Source organism: Taudactylus pleione, unplaced genomic scaffold (assembly GCF_031769625.1).
Source record: "Taudactylus pleione unplaced genomic scaffold, aTauple2 ptg000333l, whole genome shotgun sequence".
Lineage (NCBI taxonomy): Eukaryota > Metazoa > Chordata > Amphibia > Anura > Myobatrachidae > Taudactylus > Taudactylus pleione.
Genome location: NW_028284734.1, coordinates 9,832,798 through 9,852,176, shown reverse-complemented (window position 1 = coordinate 9,852,176; position 19,379 = coordinate 9,832,798). Strand labels below are relative to the sequence as shown.

Sequence of the window (19,379 nt, the reverse complement as noted above, 5' to 3'; positions counted from 1 at the left end):
ACACATGAACCTCTAAATCTGTATAAGAATATTCTGAATTGTCCATTGTTACATTATTTGCTAAATCAACCAGTGTTGTTGGTGCTTCTAATCGACATATTAAGCATAAGGAGGGAGATGTATGAACCACCGAAGTGGCATCAGAGCACATTATGTGCGCGCTTCTCCCCCATGTATGATTGGTGGGCTGGGTTGCAAATGACAGGGGTGCTTTCTCAAGTCTTGAGAAAGTCCCGGCATCCCACGGGATGAAACGCGTTGACCTTTACCCTCCAGGATACTGTTGAGCCAGACAAGCCTGAGTAACCGCTGAACACTATTGCCGTGAGCAGCACTATTCTCCCTCCCTGCTGCCTGCTGTCTCTGCATGGACTTTAACATCCAGTCCACCGGAGTGTGACTAAGAGCGGCTGCTTCACATCACATTTACAGCGTCAACCTCTGCCCTTCAACAGAGGCTGATTGCCCTACACAGGGGATTTCACCAGGCTTCAAAATATCTTAGCGTGGCCATGCTTTTACAGGGAGTTGGAGACCTCAGACGGTGATTATACACCAGCCTACTTGGACCGAGGTAACACTGCATTATCCAGCAGCAGAATTATGTGATTTAACTGGGACGCCAGTATATCACTGTTTAACACAGAGAGTTAGCCACAGGCTTGCTCTGTGAGGATACTGCAATTGTAACAATTGGTTACTTATTTCAAGCTATTTGACACATTCATTTGTAGCAACATTCATTCAGCTGTGAACACTGACTATTCCTATATACAAGTGGCGATTGAACAGCATTTTATGACCAGTTCATTTAGCAGCCTATTTTTATTATATGATTATTTATGAGCTCATTAGTATTCTATATTATGCTGCTATATTGATTATATATATATTTTATGCACTTCTATATATTTTTATGTCATTCAGATATATTTTTGTGATTGAACATTATTGCATTTTAAACAAGCCTCCTGTGTCCAGAATACCAAGCAAACACTGATTTATTCATATTTATTTTCATTTCATTGGATTATTATGTATCATCAAGCGCAGTTAACTTAGATTTTTGTACTTCCGGGAATACCACGTGTGCACACAGAAGCGCACCACGTGGCCAACATGCGTTCCAAAAGGGAGGAAGTTGGATGTCAGCTGTATGTGCTGTGAACCGCACAGCTGATATCTGCATCATGTAAATAAACAATGCTGCACAACAGTAATCTCTGACTCCGACAAACACAAGGAACAAGATTACTCTGGTGAGGGTCATGATTGCTAGCATCATGCGGAAGGATTGTCCAACAATAAATCAATATGACATGCTCAAATGTATAACAAAATATAATCAGTGAATATACCCAAAACAACAAAAAAAATGAAAAATTAAAGAAATGCTAAGCGAATTCTATAGTGCATAATAATAATATCACAAATAAACAAAAAAATTACAAATAAACAAGAAAATTAAAGAAAACAAGAGAAGCTTAACTCTTCATTTAACCCTGCTGGCGCTAAACATAAGTCATAAATCCAGCTTGTTTCTTTCTGCAACAGAAGTTTTTCCCGATTACCTCCTCTTTTTAACGGAGCTATGTGGTCAATTGGCATGACCTTAAAGTCCAATAAATTATGGCCTTTAGCAATAAAATGTTTCGCCACTGGAGGAGTATTTGTATCCATGATAGTGGAAGCTTTTTTGATAGATGATCTGTGGAGGGCAATGTGCTCTTTAAGCATTCGGATAGTTTTTCCCACATAGATCTAGTTACATGGACAAAGAATAGCATAGATGACGAATTTGCTTTCACATGTTATACGGTGACTGATTTTGAATGAGCGGCCAGATTGGGGAACACGAAAGCTGTCCCCCGTTAACATAAAACGGCAGTTAATGCATCCAGAACAACGGAAAGAGCCCGGTCTGAGGGTTAGCCAATTTATCAGAATAGTGTTTCCCATCTCTGAGGACGTTATCTCATCCTTGATGTTATTGCTGCGTTTATAGCAGAACAGGGGTTGTTCTTTACTCAGTTGTCCCAAAATAGGCTCTGTTTGTATAATATGCCAATGTTGTTGAAATGCACATTTAATAATATGTGACCCAATTAAAAAAGTACTGGAAAAAATAAACCGTTCTATCTTTTTGTCAGGCTGACATTTTAACAATAACGTTTGTCTGTCCAACTCTAAACATTTGTTTATGACTTCCTGGATGTCTGTTGCATCATAACCTCATTGGCAAAATTTAGTACCCATGTCCGATAAAGCTTGAGGAAGGAGGGATCGGTCCAAAGTGATTCTTGTCACACGGACCATCTGGGAATAAGGCAATCCCTTCTTTAAGGGTGCCAGATGAAAACTGTCAGCTGCCATCAGGGTATTTTTATCTGTTTACTTGGTGTAAACTGTAGTAACATACAGACCTGTCGAAATATCAATAGACACATCAAGATAATTGATATGTTTATTGCTATAATTAAGTGTGAATTTAATCTCATTGCTCACCTTATTTAATTCTTCAAAAAACATGATGAGCAAATCTTGCCCACCTGTCCATACAAGAAACACATCATCGATATATCGAACAAAAAATTAAATATGTTTTGCCAATCGATGTGTCATAATATGTTATTTCTCAAATAAATGCATGAACAGGTTGGCGTATGTAGGGGCCATATATGACCCCATGGCAGTACCATGGCGTTGTAAAAAGAACGTATTGTCAAATAAAAAATAATTTTTATGTAAAATGACATTGATTAACAGAAGTAGGTAATCTACAGGCAGACCCACATAAAATGGATTAGATGTCACAATTTGTCGTACCGCATCCATCCCCATATCATGCGGTATGCTGGTATAAAGATTAACTATATCAAGTGTCACTAATATGCATTCAGAAGATGGAGCTGATAAACCTTCTAATTTATGCAAAAAGTCTGTGGTATCTCTCAAATAAAAATCTGTGTTTTGGACCATCGGTTGTAGAAGGGAATCGACATACTGTGATAAAGTTTGCCACAAAGAACCCCTTGAAGAAATTATGGGGTGGTCGGGAGGGTTGTGTAAGGTTTTATGCACCTTTGGTAAAATGGACATATAAGGAACAACTGGATGTTGCTGGTTTAAAAAAGAGGCAGTACCCTCATCAATCCAAGAGTTGTTTAAGCCTAGTTGGATAATATTGTCGATTTCTTTACTTATATTTGGTGGTTGTATCATAAGAGAGTTTTTGGTAACATTGAGTATTAGTAAGTTGCCTATAAATCTCTTGAATATAGGCAGATTTATCTAATATGACAATGCCCCCACCCTTATTAGCAGGGCGGATGACAATGTCCTTATTGGTTTTCAAGCAATCAATGGCTTCAATCTGTTCTTTTGAAAGATTATGAAAAAATGTTTTTTGATGTTTAATAGAAGACAAAGTGTCTCTTCTAACTAATTGCATAAACGTGTCAATATAGCAATTGTTCACAACTGGAACAAAATTGCTTTTGGGTTTAAAAAAATTGATGTTAGTAGTGACAGTAGGTTTAGAACCAAAATAATGTTTTAATTTTAATTGTCTTTCGAATTTGAACAATTCCACCTCCAAATCGAAGGCTTTCTGTCACAAAGTCTTCACAAAAGTCAAGCCCTTTGACAGAACAGATAATTCAATGGGAGTCGGTACATAAGAAGATAGATTAAAAACAACTACTTCTTTCTCTCTTTCTGTTTGTTTTTTGACTCTATTATGCCTGACTTTGATCCCACCTCTTCTGCAAGGTTTTCCCCTGTTTTTTTTATATTGCTGCGTGTTGTTAGGGGTTCCTTTAAAAAAGGACGTCTAGTTAATAAGCTATCAGAGTCACTTTGTGATGTGTGGGAGTCCAGATCCGTATAAGTTCTATACGTTCTGTTCTTTCTTGGACCTTGCATAGATCTCCAAGGACGACGGGAATCATTGCCTAGCACCCACTGATATACTTCATGTTCCTTATAGTCCTCACGGACTCTTTTGTATTTATTCTTTTTAAACGCCAATAGATCTGCCCTAAAAGTTGTAATGGTAGATTCCATTTTTTTCTACCAATCAACTTCAGTATCAGTAGACAGTGTCTGTACACCTGTAGTCTCACACAACTTAATTTCATTCTCTAATACACCAATGTCAGCATTAACCTATTTGATGACTAAGATCATTAAATCAAAAGAGCACTGGTTAAGTATCATACACCACTCACAACAGACATTCTTATTACTGCGCCCAATTGTGGGCTGGTTCTTTCTGAAACCATGGGGAAATAGATTTTCTTTGTGATATTGATATTTTTGAAGAATTAAATAAGGTGAGCAATGAGATTAAATTCACACTTAATTATAGCAATAAACATATCAATTATCTTGATGTGTCTATTGATATTTCGACAGGTCTGTATGTTACTACAGTTTACACCAAGGAAACAGATAAAAATACCCTGCTGGCAGCTGACAGTTTCCATCCGGCACCCTTAAAGAAGGGATTGCCTTATTCCCAGATGGTCCGTGTGACAAAAATCACTTCGGACCGGTCCCTCCTTCCTCAAGCTTTATCGGACATGGGCACCAAATTTCGCCAATGAGGTTATGATGTAACAGATATCCAGGAAGCCATAAACAAATGTTTAGAGTTGGACAGACAAACGTTATTGTTAAAATGTCAGCCTGACAAAAAGATTGAACGGTTTATTTTTTCCAGTACTTTTTTAATTGGGTCACATATTATTAAACGTGCATTTCAACAACATTGGCATATTATACAAACAGAGCCTATTTTGGGACAACTGAGTAAAGAACAACCCCTGTTCTGCTATAAACGCAGCAATAACATCAAGGATGAGATAACGTCCTCAGAGATGGGAAACACTATTCCGATAAATTGGCTAACCCTCAGACCGGGGTCTTCCCGTTGTTCTGGATGCATTAACTGCCGTTTTATGTTAACGGGGGACAGCTTTCGTGTTCCCCAATCTGGCCGCTCATTCAAAATCAGTCACCGTATAACATGTGAAAGCAAATTCGTCATCTATGCTATTCTTTGTCCATGTAACTAGATCTATGTGGGAAAAACTATCCGAATGCTTAAAGAGCGCATTGCCCTCCACAGATCATCTATCAAAAAAGCTTCCACTATCATGGATGCAAATACTCCTCCAGTGGCGAAACATTTTATTGCTAAAGGCCATAATTTATTGGACTTTAAGGTCATGCCAATTGACCACATAGCTCCGTTAAAAAGAGGAGGTAATCGGGAAAAACTTCTGTTGCAGAAAGAGACAAGCTGGATTTATGACTTAAACTGTTTAGCGCCAGCAGGGTTAAATGAAGAGTTAAACTTTTCTTGTTTTCTTTAATTTTTTTGTTTATTTGTAATTTTTTTGTTTATTTGTGATATTATTATTATGCACTATAGAATTCGCTTAGCATTTCTTTCATTTTTTCTTTTTTTCTTGTTTTGGGTATATTCACTGATTATATATTCACTGATTATATTTTGTTATACATTTGAGCATGTCATATTGATTTATTGTTGGACAATCCTTCCGCGTGATGCTAGCAATCATGACCCTCACCAGAGTAATCTTGTTCCTTGTGTTTGTCGGAGACAGAGATGACTGTTGTGCAGCATTGTTTATTTACATGACGCAGATATCAGCTGTGCGGTTCACAGCACATACAGCTGACATCCAACTTCCTCCCTTTTGGAACGCATGTTGGCCACTGGGTGCGCTTCTGTGTGCACACGTGGTATTCCCGGAAGTACAGACTTCCATATAGCTGCGCATTTCACAGTGTTCCCGGGATGTTCAATATTTTTTACAGGTGAGTGTCTTTTGATTGTTCGTAATCGCGCGGGAGTCGTGTCCTATTGACCTATATCTGCCTGCTTTATGGGCTTTATACCTCACTTGACGAGGTGCCCCATGATGATGGTGTGTCTAAGCACCGAAACGGCTGTCGGGCTGTCCATTTACTAGGGTTGATTGTTATTTATATCTGATGCCAGAGAGCGACACAAGCATCTTGGATAAGTAAACATAGAAATTATGCACTTTAATGCACTTTAATATGTGACTGCAATTGGCTCCTGGACAACAGGATTTTTTTACATGCTTTTATAAATTTATATTTTTTCGGGTGATAATTTGGCGTGCTGTTTCTTCCTATTTTGGATATCCATGTGTGTGTGTATATATATATATATATATATATATATATATATATATAGGTAATAGCTGATTGGTTGCTATGGGCAACTTCTCCACTCTTTTCACTGCTTGATACATCTCCCTATATGTCTAAGAGAGGAGAAAAAGAGACACCAGAGAGGAGAGATGAGGAGGGAGGGAAGAAAGGACTATAAGGAAAGACAGACAGAGGAGAAACAAACACAGGCAACGTCTGGGACACAAGGTAGTTTATTATATCTGGAAAATCTGGGCAAAATAATGGAGCAGAGCAGGTGTAGGGGCCAGTCTAATATAAGAATCAGGGAATCAGGGACCTGAGACAATAAATTAGTGAACTTTGACCATTGGGATCTGATCCAGTGGCGTCACAAGGGGGGTACAGGCTGCACCCGGGTGTCACCCACCAAGGTATGACACCAAGGTGCCGGCTCCCCCTCAGTGATAGGAGCCAGGTGCTGCACTGTAGCATGAAGTGCAGCATTTTGCCCCGGTCACAGTGAGGGAGCCGGCACTCCGCACCTCCGGCACCCCCCACCACCCCAGTGATAACCACGGGACGGGGTTCGGGCCACAAGGCCAAGCCCCTTCCCCGAGACCATGCCCCCCCAGAGGTCATCCCCCCTTTTCAGCGCATATGGCATCCCTCCCCACATCGGGTGTCACTGCAGGGAGGGGTGCCACTGGTCTGATTCCAACATCAGAATACTTAAAGTTAAGGGCTCTTTTACATATAGTGTATGCACTAGGAATATGGTTTAAAGCCTACATTGAATGCATTTTAAAAAGCAGTAAGACTAAAGCCGGACATACATGGTGTGATTAGCACCATGCGACGTGATGGGGATCCGACGGCCAACATATCAGGTGGTCCCCACGCACGACCGCCCGATATGCCAGCACCTCACGGGTGCGCGCACTATCCAATATCATGCCCATACATGGTACGTAGCAGCGATATCATACCAATCCGTTGGTTCGGCTGCTTTATCGCAACGTGTATGGGCACCTTTAGACCTTACCAGTACATCAGGGTTATTGGTATTGACCTCTCCAGTCCTGCAACCTGCAGTCTCTGGCACTGCTTGTTGTTTCTTGCAGTTAGCTGCACTCTGATTGGTGGATAGCTACAGCCATCCATTAATCAGTATGTAAAGACCACAGTGATTGGTAAATGGCCAAAGCAATCCACTAATCAGTATGTGAGTAACTGTTAATAATTTGTATGACACAGGACTCCAATCGGAAGCGGAGCCTGGCTCATACCGACAAGAGCAACAACAGAATGTCTCTCTGATTGTGTTTATAACACAAAACACATCATTTGAGCAGTTGGGCTCATTCTTTACCTGCTTCCCGATGCCAGGCATGAAGAGGGCATCCAAAGGCTTCCCGCGCCTTGCGGCTACTACTGCAGTCCAAAGTTCCAAAATTCTACCAGCCTGGGGGGCAAATGCCACCCTGAACCCTGGCCCATCCTGTACAATCCCAAGGTAAGAGCAGCCAGCAGCAGCAGCAAATCAGAAAGACAGGGCGAGCGGGAGAGATTCCCGGCCAGGGGGCATTCCCTCTACTCAGCGCCTCCTCCTCAGTGCACTTGGCGTAATTAAAAAGCCGACCTTGGGCAATGCTGCTCCTCTGACTGCGCCCACCTCAACTTCACAAGCGGCCCTGGTAGGCTGTTCTGTCGTCGCAGTACTGATAGTAGGAATATGGCCGCCGATCTTCCCCCAAATTTCACATCGCCCATTACAAGCGCGGTACAGCTGTGTCACAGGCTGCCTGCCCCGAACTCAGCCTCTGGCTGCCTTCTGTTAAATAATAAATTAGTATGGTGGTGACCAGGGCGCCCTTTGCTGTATGTGTCGCCCTACTCAGCTGTGTACCATGCATATTTATAGATCCGGTCCTGCACGGAAGAAGCCTGAAGACACCGTGGTCAAGAAAATGCCTGGCGGCAGCTGGAAGCGGGGAAGAGGAGCCGGCACCAGCAACAGCAGATGAAAGAGGTTGAGGACCGGGGAATGCTGCAGTGGAGGGAAGTAAAAGAGCTGTACGCAAAGCTCCCCACTGCAGCCTCTCCCAACATAGCGATATGGCAATCCTGGGTCACCACTACTTATATTTAAATCCTCCCTAGACCCCAGGGTTGTCAGGCACAAGGCCTGTGTCATCAGTAAGGCATTAGGCCTGTGCCCTATTGTAGGCAGAACTATAGGCCTGAGCCCCATAAGGAATAAAGTGACCTTGGGCTGTAGGCCCAAGTCACTGCTTGGTCCCAATAGGTAGGCTGTAAGACTGGAGCCTTATACAAAGGGGTCTTGGGCTTTAGGCCCAAGTTCCCTCAAGTCTAGTAGGCAGGCATCAAGTCTGAGCCATCATGAGTGGCTCTGGGCATTAGACCAAGACCACTTTATTAATAAGTAGACAGGCAACTGCCCTATATAGGTGACCGGGTATTAGGCCCGGGTCACCAGATCAACCACCAGTTAGTCAGGCAACAGCCTCAGGCCTCCAGTGCCCTAAGCCCAGATCATTCCATTAATATGACTTTACCTGCCCCCATATAATGTTTGGCCCAGCAAACTGGTTAAGCGTCATAGGTGACGCTGTGTATTAGGCTCTCGTCTCCAGTCATATCCCGTGTGGAGGGACGGTCCAGTTCCACACATTAGTTTGTGATCTCCCCTCAAGTGGAGGGCTGCCAGGCCCCCACCTAAATAGCCTTTGTTCCACAACAGTTGCCATAACCCCAGAAATAGAAAAGGGCTGTCCAGCTCTGGCTAGGCAGGTAACTAGTACTGTGATAGAAGCCTGTACTTTTGTTTGGTTTCTGTGCATTTTGTGTTGCACTACACACAGTTAACATTTTATTGGGCTAGTGAGTTGAGGGTCTCTGTTATTGAAGTTGGTAAGTGATTATGGGCAGGGTCGTAACTAGGATGGTGCAGCCGGAGCAACTTCACAGAGCGCAGGATGTTGAAAAAAATATATAAAATGCCTTGTGAGGAGGACACAACAGCTATGGTATAAGGGGACAAGGTTAAGACAAAGATATTGAACAAATGCAGCAGCAGTAGCAGCAGCAGCAATCTACTGCATTTTGGTGGGTCCTGGGAACCCCAGGTCATTACATGACTGAATTGCATACTCAGTGTATTGACAGCACAACTGACTATAATACAGTCTAAGGCAGTGGTCACCAACCTTGATTGATTGAGATGTGAGTTACTTTAGAAATATCAAACCTCCTGAGGAGCTACTAAAATTGTAGAGAAAAAAATCTGGCTAATAATCGAACAATTGAAGGTCATTTAATGAAAATGAAAAAAATATGTAATAGAAAATAAAAATGCATTTAATTATTACAGTGATATTGTTGTAGTTTGTAAATAAAATTTAAGCACAGGCATATTTCACTGTTAATTACCGGCTCCAAGGAGGAGCAAAAGATATAGACAAGGCAGCTGTGTGATTTTCCGGCAGGGCTGGACAGGAACCACTTGCTCCGCCGTAGCGTAGACGCTGTGGGTGACACCACGGGGAAGCATGTCAGGTGATTGCTGTAGAGGCTGCAGCAATCACCTGACGTGCTTCCCTGTGGCCCCACCCATGGCATCGACACCACAGGGGAGCACACGTCAGAGGTCACTTCCTCCTAGTTGACTCGGCAGTACTGCAGCTAGGTAAGCTACCAAAATTAAAACCGTGAGCTACAGGTTGGAGACCACTGGTCTAAGGGGTAAATTTACTAAGATTCGAGTTTGGTCGAGTTAGCAATCTCTGGAGAGTTTGGGCATTTTTTTCCACTCGCATATTTACTAATGACAAACTCGGGAGAGAGATCTCCTTTGCAACGGGAAACTACTGGAGAGTTAGCAAACTCTCTTCACTTCACCATCGGCCAAACTCGATTAACTTTTCTCTAGTGAAGATAAGATTTGGGAATTTACCAAGATGAGAGTTTCTAAACTCTCATTAGAACGGACAAAACTCCTTAAACATTTGTGAAATCAATTCACCTGCCTGTGAGCTGCGAGTTTGTCAGAAACAGATCAGTGTGATCCATGTATGTTTCTGCATGTATATATAGGTTGAGTCTCCCATATCCAAAATGCTTGGGACCAGGGGTATTTTGGATATCGGAATATTCCGTATTTTGGAATATTTGCATACTATATTGAAATGTCTTAGAAATAGGGCCCAAATCTAAACACAGAATGCATTTATGATTCATATACACACAGTCTGAAGGTAATTTTATACAATATTTTCAATAATTTTGTGGCTCAAACAAAGTTTGTATACATACATGAAATTCACTTTTGATTCATAATTTCATATACACATTATACACATAGCCTATAGGTCATTTTATACTTTATTTTTAATAATTTTGTGCCTTAAACAAAGTTTGTGTACATTTAACCATGGAAAAGCAAAGGTTTCACTATTTCAGTCATGCTAAAAATATTCCGTATTTCGGAATATTTGGATTTGGGAGAATCAACCTATAGTAAAAAAAAGGGTTAAATAAAAAAAAATAAAAAAGACGTAGGGTCCCCCCGCAAAAGCATAACCAGCCCCGGGCTGCTCAGGCAGTCCTGGTTCCTAAAATTACAGGGAACAAAATGAGTAGGGTTCCACCGTAATTTAGGAACCAGCACTTGGCTGCAGGGCCAGTGCTGGTTTTAAATATAGGTGGAAAAAAAATGCGTAAGGGTCCTCCTATATTTAAAACCAGCACCGGACCCAAACCGACCAGGGTGTAATGACACAGCCAGGAGACCCTATCACCGTGGCTCCATGGCCAAAGCATTCACACCCCAAGCCAGTCAGCCCAAGCCGGAGATCTCAGGGGAGGTGGGGACCCCCCCAAGGCATGGTCTTACCCGCACCTCTGGGCTGTGGGTATGGGGGCAATAATGTTTTAAATAGTTATAAACTATTGTATTTTACAGTGAAACTACAGGTGCCAGCATGCCTGCCCTTTGGCACTTGTAGAACTACAAGTGCCAGCAGTCGATCAGCACCCATACCTCCACTGTAAAATAAATAGTTAAAAAAACACAGTATATACACACACACACACCGTATACAGTAAAACGTTATTACACACCTACCTACCTCACTCACACATACTTACCTGCTGCCAGCTGGTCTGTCCCCTTTTCCTCGTAGAATCCATTTGGAGTACCTGGAACAAAGATCCTATACTCACCTCCATCCTCGCGCTGGTCTCCGTATCATCCAGGGGTCTTGGCAAAATAAAAACCGGAACCCAATCCAAATACTTACTGTAACGGTGTACTGTATGTGTGCGCTACCCGGCTTCTGACTGTCCGCTGGCCCCATTAATGTGCAATAGTAGCCGTTAGCCCAGCTTCTCTGCCGGATGCATCGCTGCTAATATACATTACAGCAGGCGGAGTTGTAGCTGCCTTCCCTGTGGGCTCCACCCCCCAACTTACTGTCTCTTGCAGTGTCTGCAGGGATTGGACTTCCACCGGGCACAGTCATGATCCTTTCCATTGCTGCTGCTGGGCACATCCACACAACAACAAAGGAAAGCTGCATAGCTGCTCCCGGGAGGAGGAGGAGGAGGAGGAGGAATGATGAGAAGGAGGAATGAGGAGGAGGAGGAGGAGGAGGAGAAGGAGGAATGATGAGAAGGAGGAATAAGGAGGAGGAGGACGGGGAGGAATGATGAGAAGGAGGAATGATGAGGAGGAATGAGTAGGAGGAGGAGGAGAAGGAGGAATGATGAGAAGGAATGAGGTGGAGGGGCTCTAGCTCTACCATGGAATATGTGTATAAGAGGCTCCTCTATGGTATTAGTGTATAAGGGGCCCTACCATGGCATAATGTGTAAAAGTGGAGTAACGTGTTTAAGGGGCACTACTGTATGGCATAATGTTTATAAGGGGCACTACTGTGTGGCATAACGTGTATAAGTGGTATTACTGTGTGGTGTCATGTGAATAATAGACACTATTGTGTGGTGTATTGTGACTAACGAACACTACTGTGCGGTGCAATGTTAGTTGGTTCTGCTCTGTGGCCACGGCCTTATATTTTTTGCACGCTCCTTTGACGCTCACTGTTGCTATTTTGAACTGGGGGGGAAAAGTACCAATTTTCTTTCTGGCACAGGGCACCAGAATGTCTATTTATGGCTCTGCCACTTGTATCCCATTGTTAATAAATGTAAGCTTTGCTGTTTGTCTCCCACACTAGTTTTGTTTTTATGTTGCATCATGGAAAGTGTTTTCCAGGGCAACTCTTTGTGGGCCAACACTTGCCTGCTTCCTGAAGCAAGATAATCTGAAGACAGACCTTGGAAGAAGCACTCAAGATGTCAGGGGCATATCTATACTTTGGCAAGGATGGCACTTGCCAGGGGTGCTGGCCGCCAGGGGGACGCCACCCGGCAGTGCCACTATAGCAATACATGTGTTCCGCAGTGGACGGGTATGGTGTGCTAAGCACCCGCTGCAAAGGATAGGTAGGGTGGAACTCAGAGTGGAGAATGCTCTAGGGGCACACCTGAACCGGACGCTGCTGCAATTTCTGTTTAAGGGTGCCCGCTGTGATGTATATCAGCGGAGCACCCGGCTGTCCTGACTGCTGTGAGGGTTGTGTATAGATCCCCTTCAGTAGGTACATCTATGGAAGGGGATCTATCCACAACCCTGCTGTGAGCCTGTGAGCTCAGCCTCCCCTGGCTCCCGCATGGTGCACTGGCTTTCCAGTCTCTCCAGTGACTCAACTCCTAGTGCAAGGCATCGAGGAGCTGTTTGACATGGCACTGAGAGGTTAACATGTCAATCTCTTGTTAGTGTTGGCCAGGTAGGGGGTGGGGTGGGTTAGAAGGTCAGTCTCGTAGTGTGTGTTTGTAAGTATGTTGTGTGGTGTGTGTATGTTATGTATGTTATGTGTGTATGTATGCTGTGTGTGTGTTTGTAAGTATGTCATGTGTGTATGTTATGTGTGTATGTGTTTGTAAGTATGTCATGTGTGTATGTAAGCTGAGTGTTTGTAAGTATGTCATGTGTTTATGTTATGTGCATATGTGTTTGTAAGTATGTCATGTGTGTATGTATGCTGTGTATGTGTTTGTAAGTATGTCATGTGTGTATGTATGCTGTGTGTGTTTGTAAGTATGTCATGTTTGTATGTATGCTATGTGTATCCCCTGAGGAAGCCTTTTGAGAGGCGAAACGCGTTGGTTGGGTTTGACACACCATCCTTACTTACCATATATACCTACCTCATATGAGCTTTGAGTGGACTTATACTGACGTCATCTAGACGTACCCCAACAGGAACAGACCTTTTGTGACTCATAAGATAAGCTACCTTTTTACCATTTTTGTATTATGTGTGATATATGTACTTTGTGAATTAAAATTTAGTATTTATTACACATACCACACTATGAAAGCAAAGTATTCTGCTCCAAAAAGGTTGCAACAGTCTGGTCGGTGATTGCCTGTTTGCAAAAAGGAGTATAGTGTGACTTAATATAAGTAGGAGGAAAGAGACTTCCTTAATAGTACCATCTTCCTGTGTGATTGAACAATTTTAGGGGCAGCGCCACAGTTCTATTCTATTTATTGCATATATATATATATATATATATATATATATAAAAGTTTAAAATAACTGACAGTTTGGAGAGCACATATAAACTCTACACACATGTCAGTCTAATGTTTTGGTAATAGATATAACCTGTAGAGTACTGTCCGGACTCCAAGTTTAATGTCCAATGGCTTCACTATGTCAGGGTACTTTCAGAGAAAACAGTGTAACTTGGAGTCCGGACAGTACTCTACAGGTTATATCTATTACCAAAACATTAGACTGATATGTGTGTAGAGTTTATATGTGCTCTTCAAACTGTCAGTTTTTTAAAACTTTTCAATCATGGTCTAGGTTTATTATCATTGGCTCTACATTCAGATTTTTGGTGATATGCTATCAATATTAGGTTGAACCTGACATATTTATTATAACTCGAGGTGTTAGTTTGCTTATCATATGAAGAGTCATATATGCATTTAATTATGAGGATGTTTTAGGTTATAGGGGGAGACAAAGGTTATATCCCCGTGTCCACGAATGTCCACCTTTCTAGATAAATGTATTTTCTTGATAATGTTATAAGTTTCTAATAGCTAGCCCTTTATGTGATGTCCATGAAGTGTTGTTCCAAATGTTATATGGACTTATCTATTTCTGTATCTGACATGTTTTAGTTGTTGTTTATGTCTGGACACTGCACGTTGCCGGGGTAACGGAGATCCAGGCTGAGGGCGGCTCCACTATCCTAGTTCTGACGCGGTAACAGCGCCGGTGTGAGGGACAGGTGTGATGACATCATCAGCGTGTGACCCGACCCCGGACATCGCACAGTACGGACTTCACGTGGTGTTATGTGAGTAAACGTATTTGTTGTATGTTGTTTAAATGTTTTACCTTGATAAAGGGGCTGCAATAAATGCTGTGAAGGAGCACCTGCATGTTGTACATTTGGCACCCTTGAGGACTTTTATATATATATATAAATATATATATATATATATTGTGGTGAAGGGAGGACACACACAAGAAAAGTATACAAGTGAAGAGGGGCCAGAAATTCTTTGAGCATATGTATAAATTTAAGTAAAAGGGAGGAGGGGGACAAAACAGTAATAAACAGAACACACACACACATGCATACAGTATACAGTAAGTGAATGTGAAGGGTAATAGGGGATCATTGTTTATAAATAAGAGAAGGGGTGAGGGTAACAACAAAAAATAATTAACTATCCATATTAGTGAAAAGTTGCAGGGGGACAAAAAACTTAATCAAAAATAAACTATACGATTAACAATACAATGTGAGGGGTCAGGATTGGAAGTAGGAGGAGTCATAAGTAGATATGGGAGGAGTCAGGGTTCATTCTTAAGCCACCCCCGCTCTACTGTGTGGTAGGGGAATATGCAAGAGAGGTAGGGGGGGGCGCTATCCGTTAGCTTGCCAGGGGCGCTCAGACCCCTAGATACGCCCCTGCAAGATGTCAAGAGTCTTACGGATGTTGAGAAAGGTGGGAAGTGTTTTATCTATTTCCTCTCTCAGACTGAGCGGGAGAAAATATATAAGGTGATTGGATCCACTAAGATATGTTATATGGCCCCCTGGTCCCTTCCCTGCCTGCATTCATTTACTTTAAGTAGGATGTAACTGCTGTGCTCATCGCTTACACCTTTTTTTGTTACCTTCTGTTCTCTCCCCTTCCTTTCTTCTTTTTTATCTATCAATGTATTTTCTCACCTGCCTAGGGGTTACAGATTACATTAATTAAAGGATATTTGTAGTTCAGGTGTCCTTTTCTGGGGTAATACAATTCTAAACAACCATAACCATGGAACATACTCACCAATAAATACTTCAATGTATTTTAGATTTTATTTATGCCTTGCGAGAGCCTCCAGCTCAACACTCTGTACTGGGGACTGCCATAAGTGGAACAGCCAGCAGTGCCACAGCAGTGAGGGACTCATCAGCTGGAAGAGAGAGAGAATTTCAGCAGGAGTATGGGACAGCAGGAAACACTCTGCTAAGGGATCAATTCACATCAAACATATTATACAGCTGGCAAACTGCTACATAATCAGACCCTCCAATGTGACCCGTTCCATTATCTACAAAGGGGTCTATTTACTAAGCTGTGTTAGGAGATAAAGTGAACGGTGATAAGGTACCAGCCAATCAGCTCCTAACAGCCATGTCACAGGCTGTGTTTGAAAAATGGCAGTTAGGAGTTTATCTCCTAACACAACTTAGTAAATAGACCCCAAAATGCTCTACTCCTGGACTTCCCTCTTAATTTATGTTTGCGGACACCTGTGCTGAAACACCTGTCTCATCAATTACCTAGCTTAACACAGGTGGCTGCAATCAGGGCCGTAGCTAGGGTAGTGTGGCCGGTGCCATCGCATTGGGCACCACAGGTCAGGGGGCGCTGTCTGGGTCTGTCAAATTTCTGTTTATTATCATTCTTGCTTGTAGCATTCTCTTATTTCATCCCCAGCATCTCCTGGCCTCTCCTATCTCTTCCATGGCCCCTCCCCATGAAGCTATGGCCCTATTTTGGGTGCATTATGTCCCTTTGAAAAATTAGGGGGGTGCCATTGCGGGGTGTGTGGCTTAGCGCCGGGGGGCGGGGCTTAGCACCGGGGGGTAGCAGCGGCGGCCGGTCGGCGCATGCACCTTGTCACTGTATTTTTTGCGAAAATACCGTGATAAGGCTCCAAAGGGGATTCGCAGGGACAGAGCTTTATTACAAGCTCTGTCCCTGCAAGGGATTTGTAGTAAATCCCTGTGATATCACAATGTGAATTCAGTCGTTAATATCACACTACAACCTGCATTCAATATGCGGATTGTAGTAAATAGAGCCCATAACCACAACAATGATATTGTTTCATGCAGAAATCTAACCAACAGTCCAACACCATCAAGAACAGAATGTCAGAAAGGGAATTGATCTGTAAAAGTGCAGAGGTCCCTCTTCTATCTTGTCCTTGGTAGTGTGGAGGGGCAGGATCCATCTGTATCTGCTCCTCCACAGGGGAAGTCACCGGAGTCTCTGCTGTACATCCGTGCCGGTCCCCGCTACTGTTCCACTTCATGCGTCATGTCATCACTGGACAAAGCGGCATGTCTATCCAGGCTTGCTGTGTCATCAATCCCAGATGGCCTTGTGGCAACTTATTTAAGCCACCGCACTCGGCGCAAAGGAGTTCAGTCATCGGAAGCCGTCGATAGAAGAGGATATCCACGCCTGTTGAAGAAGACGATGAGGAAGGAAGAAGCCGGGTCAACAGGAGTAGACCCCAGACAGTGGCAAACGCAGGATTTTTAGAGGGGGGTTTCCAAATGCTTGATTTTAGAGTGAGTGTGGCCAGTCCATGAAGAGGGTAGAATTATCCAGCTTTAATATGCATCATACATAGTGTATTGTGTGTCATAATTCCAGCATATCCAAGGCCAGCAATCACAGTAAGCCATTAAATTTGGCAGTAGGGACATCTTGCCTGAGCTAAATGTTTTTATTTCAGATGTGGACTCCATTCCAGAGCATTGGATCAAGTCCGGGAGTCTGGGGGTGCAGCAGAAGAACCTAGCACTGCCCTGGACATATATGTACATATTGGTCTTCTTATGCACTAAATAGTGTATTATACTGTATTAATAATTTACCCTATTGATGGTCTGTAGCATTGCACCCCTAACAGTGCATGTTTTCCAGATCTCCTAGTTGGTGCACAGGTGTATATAATACTGGCTGACACATATTAAAAGATCAACAAGGGGTGCTATTTATTTTATTTGAGAAGAACATTCAGTAAAATTCTATTATATTACAATTTCTATTGTGGTTATGGGCTGGGGAGGGGGGTTTCCAGGCAACCGGAAACCGACCCTGTGTTTGCCTATGCCAGAGAAGCTCCCAGCCATGCATGAGTTTTGTCTAAATGTGCAGCAGAGTGTTTAGATTCCATTTACAAAATATGCCCTTTTATAACAAACAATAAACAGTGATGTGCAGTCAGGGCTGTAACTAGGGGTGTGTGAGCGGTGCCACCTTACAGAGCTCTGTTGGCAGCACTGCCACTCACCCACGGCCCCTGCACCCAGCAGGGACGCTGCAAACATGCACACTGCTGCCTCACAGTGCTGAGGATGCTCCGGGCATTGCTGTAATTCCCAGTGATTGTGCCCCATCCCCAGCGTATGAAGTTACGTGGAGGGTTGTGGTCTGCCCCGGGGTCCGGGACCACTACTTACGGCACTGTGAGTCCTGACACTATCTACCATTTCTCTCTATATATGGGCATATCCAATTGCGGGTGTGAAAATGATAAAACCCTGCGGTGCAGGGTTTTTCACGCACCCATTGTGTTTTGCTGTTCAGTAAGGTGACTGAAAATGGGACGTGGTGATTTCTAGAAATCATCGTGTCTTTTTTCTTGCACCCTGGGACCCTGGCAGCACCCCCCTGAGGACTAATTAAGCCACTGGAAGTTTCCAAATAGCTTAATTAGTCTTTATTTGCTCACCTTTCAAAGCGGTGTCTGCATCCAGCGTTGGGAACCGGATCATCTGCAGCAGGGTGAGTATGAGGTTGTAAGTGTGTATGAGTGAGTGTGCGTGACGCCCGGTGTGTGTGACCCCCCATGTGAGTGTATACCCCCCCCGTAACAAGTTCTGGGTGAACTATATCTTTCAGCAGCTCTTGCACCTCCCAGAACCCCTGAAGCCTCCCAGCAGCCCCCTCCTCAGTGACAAGCTTGTAAGTATAATTTTTTTCTTTTTATTCACATACCACTTTTTTTAAAATTGGTTATCGCGGGTATCTGGAGCTCACATGCTCAAGGTACCGTAATAAAAAATTGGGTGCGAGGGCCGCAAGGTTTTTTACCTCACTAAACCTTGCCCCCAATAGGGGCTGATTCTAGTTATCAGCAAAGCAAAAAAAACAAGTAAAATTGCACCCTGGTAAAACCATGTTGAACTGCAGGTGGGGCCGATGTACAGGGCTGTAGAGAGCCAGCCCGGCCCCGGGGGAAGGGCCATGCGCCCTTAGGGGTAATAAAGAAAAATAACTATTTACAGCGCTGCTGCACTGGGGAGGGGGGCACTGTGAGCACCTCAGCCCAGTGCAAATCCAGGAGGGGACGTGATCAGTGTGATTGCTCCCCTCACAGGCAGAGGAGCAGCGAGCAGTCTCCCACTGCAGCCCAGCCCACAGCAGCGTATCCTGGGCTGCTGACAGGTAAGAGGGAGGGAGGAGCGCGTTTGGACCTGGGCCTGCCAGGCGTTTGCAACAAGACCGGGCCCGGGTAACTAGTACCAGCTCCCCCCTCTTGGCGTCCAAGCAAATGTAATGGAATCAGTATGTAATGCCAGCATCAAATACTGACAGCGGCAGGCCGACGGATCGAAATCCCGACTGCAGCAGGTAAGTACCCTAACCCTCTCCTCTCCCTGCCCTGCCCTTAGTGGTGCCTAACCCTAACCTACTCCCATTAGTGCCTAAACCTAACCGCCCCTCCCCGCACCCTAAACCTAGCCCTACGTCTGTTATTGATCCATATCTTGGATCTCCT

The 19,379-nt window shown here is 43.5% G+C and overlaps 1 long non-coding RNA gene across 2 annotated transcripts in view; it reads left to right on the top strand.

Moving 5' to 3' along the window:
- The first annotated feature begins 324 nt into the window (after positions 1 to 324).
- The window catches only part of LOC148509041 (uncharacterized), a 44,917-nt gene continuing 25,862 nt past the window's right edge, over positions 325 to 19,379 (top strand). For both annotated transcript variants that reach the window (XR_015869502.1, XR_015869501.1), the window contains exons 1-2: positions 325 to 574; positions 14,474 to 14,652. This is a non-coding gene — a long non-coding RNA (uncharacterized LOC148509041). The remainder of the gene's footprint in view (positions 575 to 14,473; positions 14,653 to 19,379) is intronic.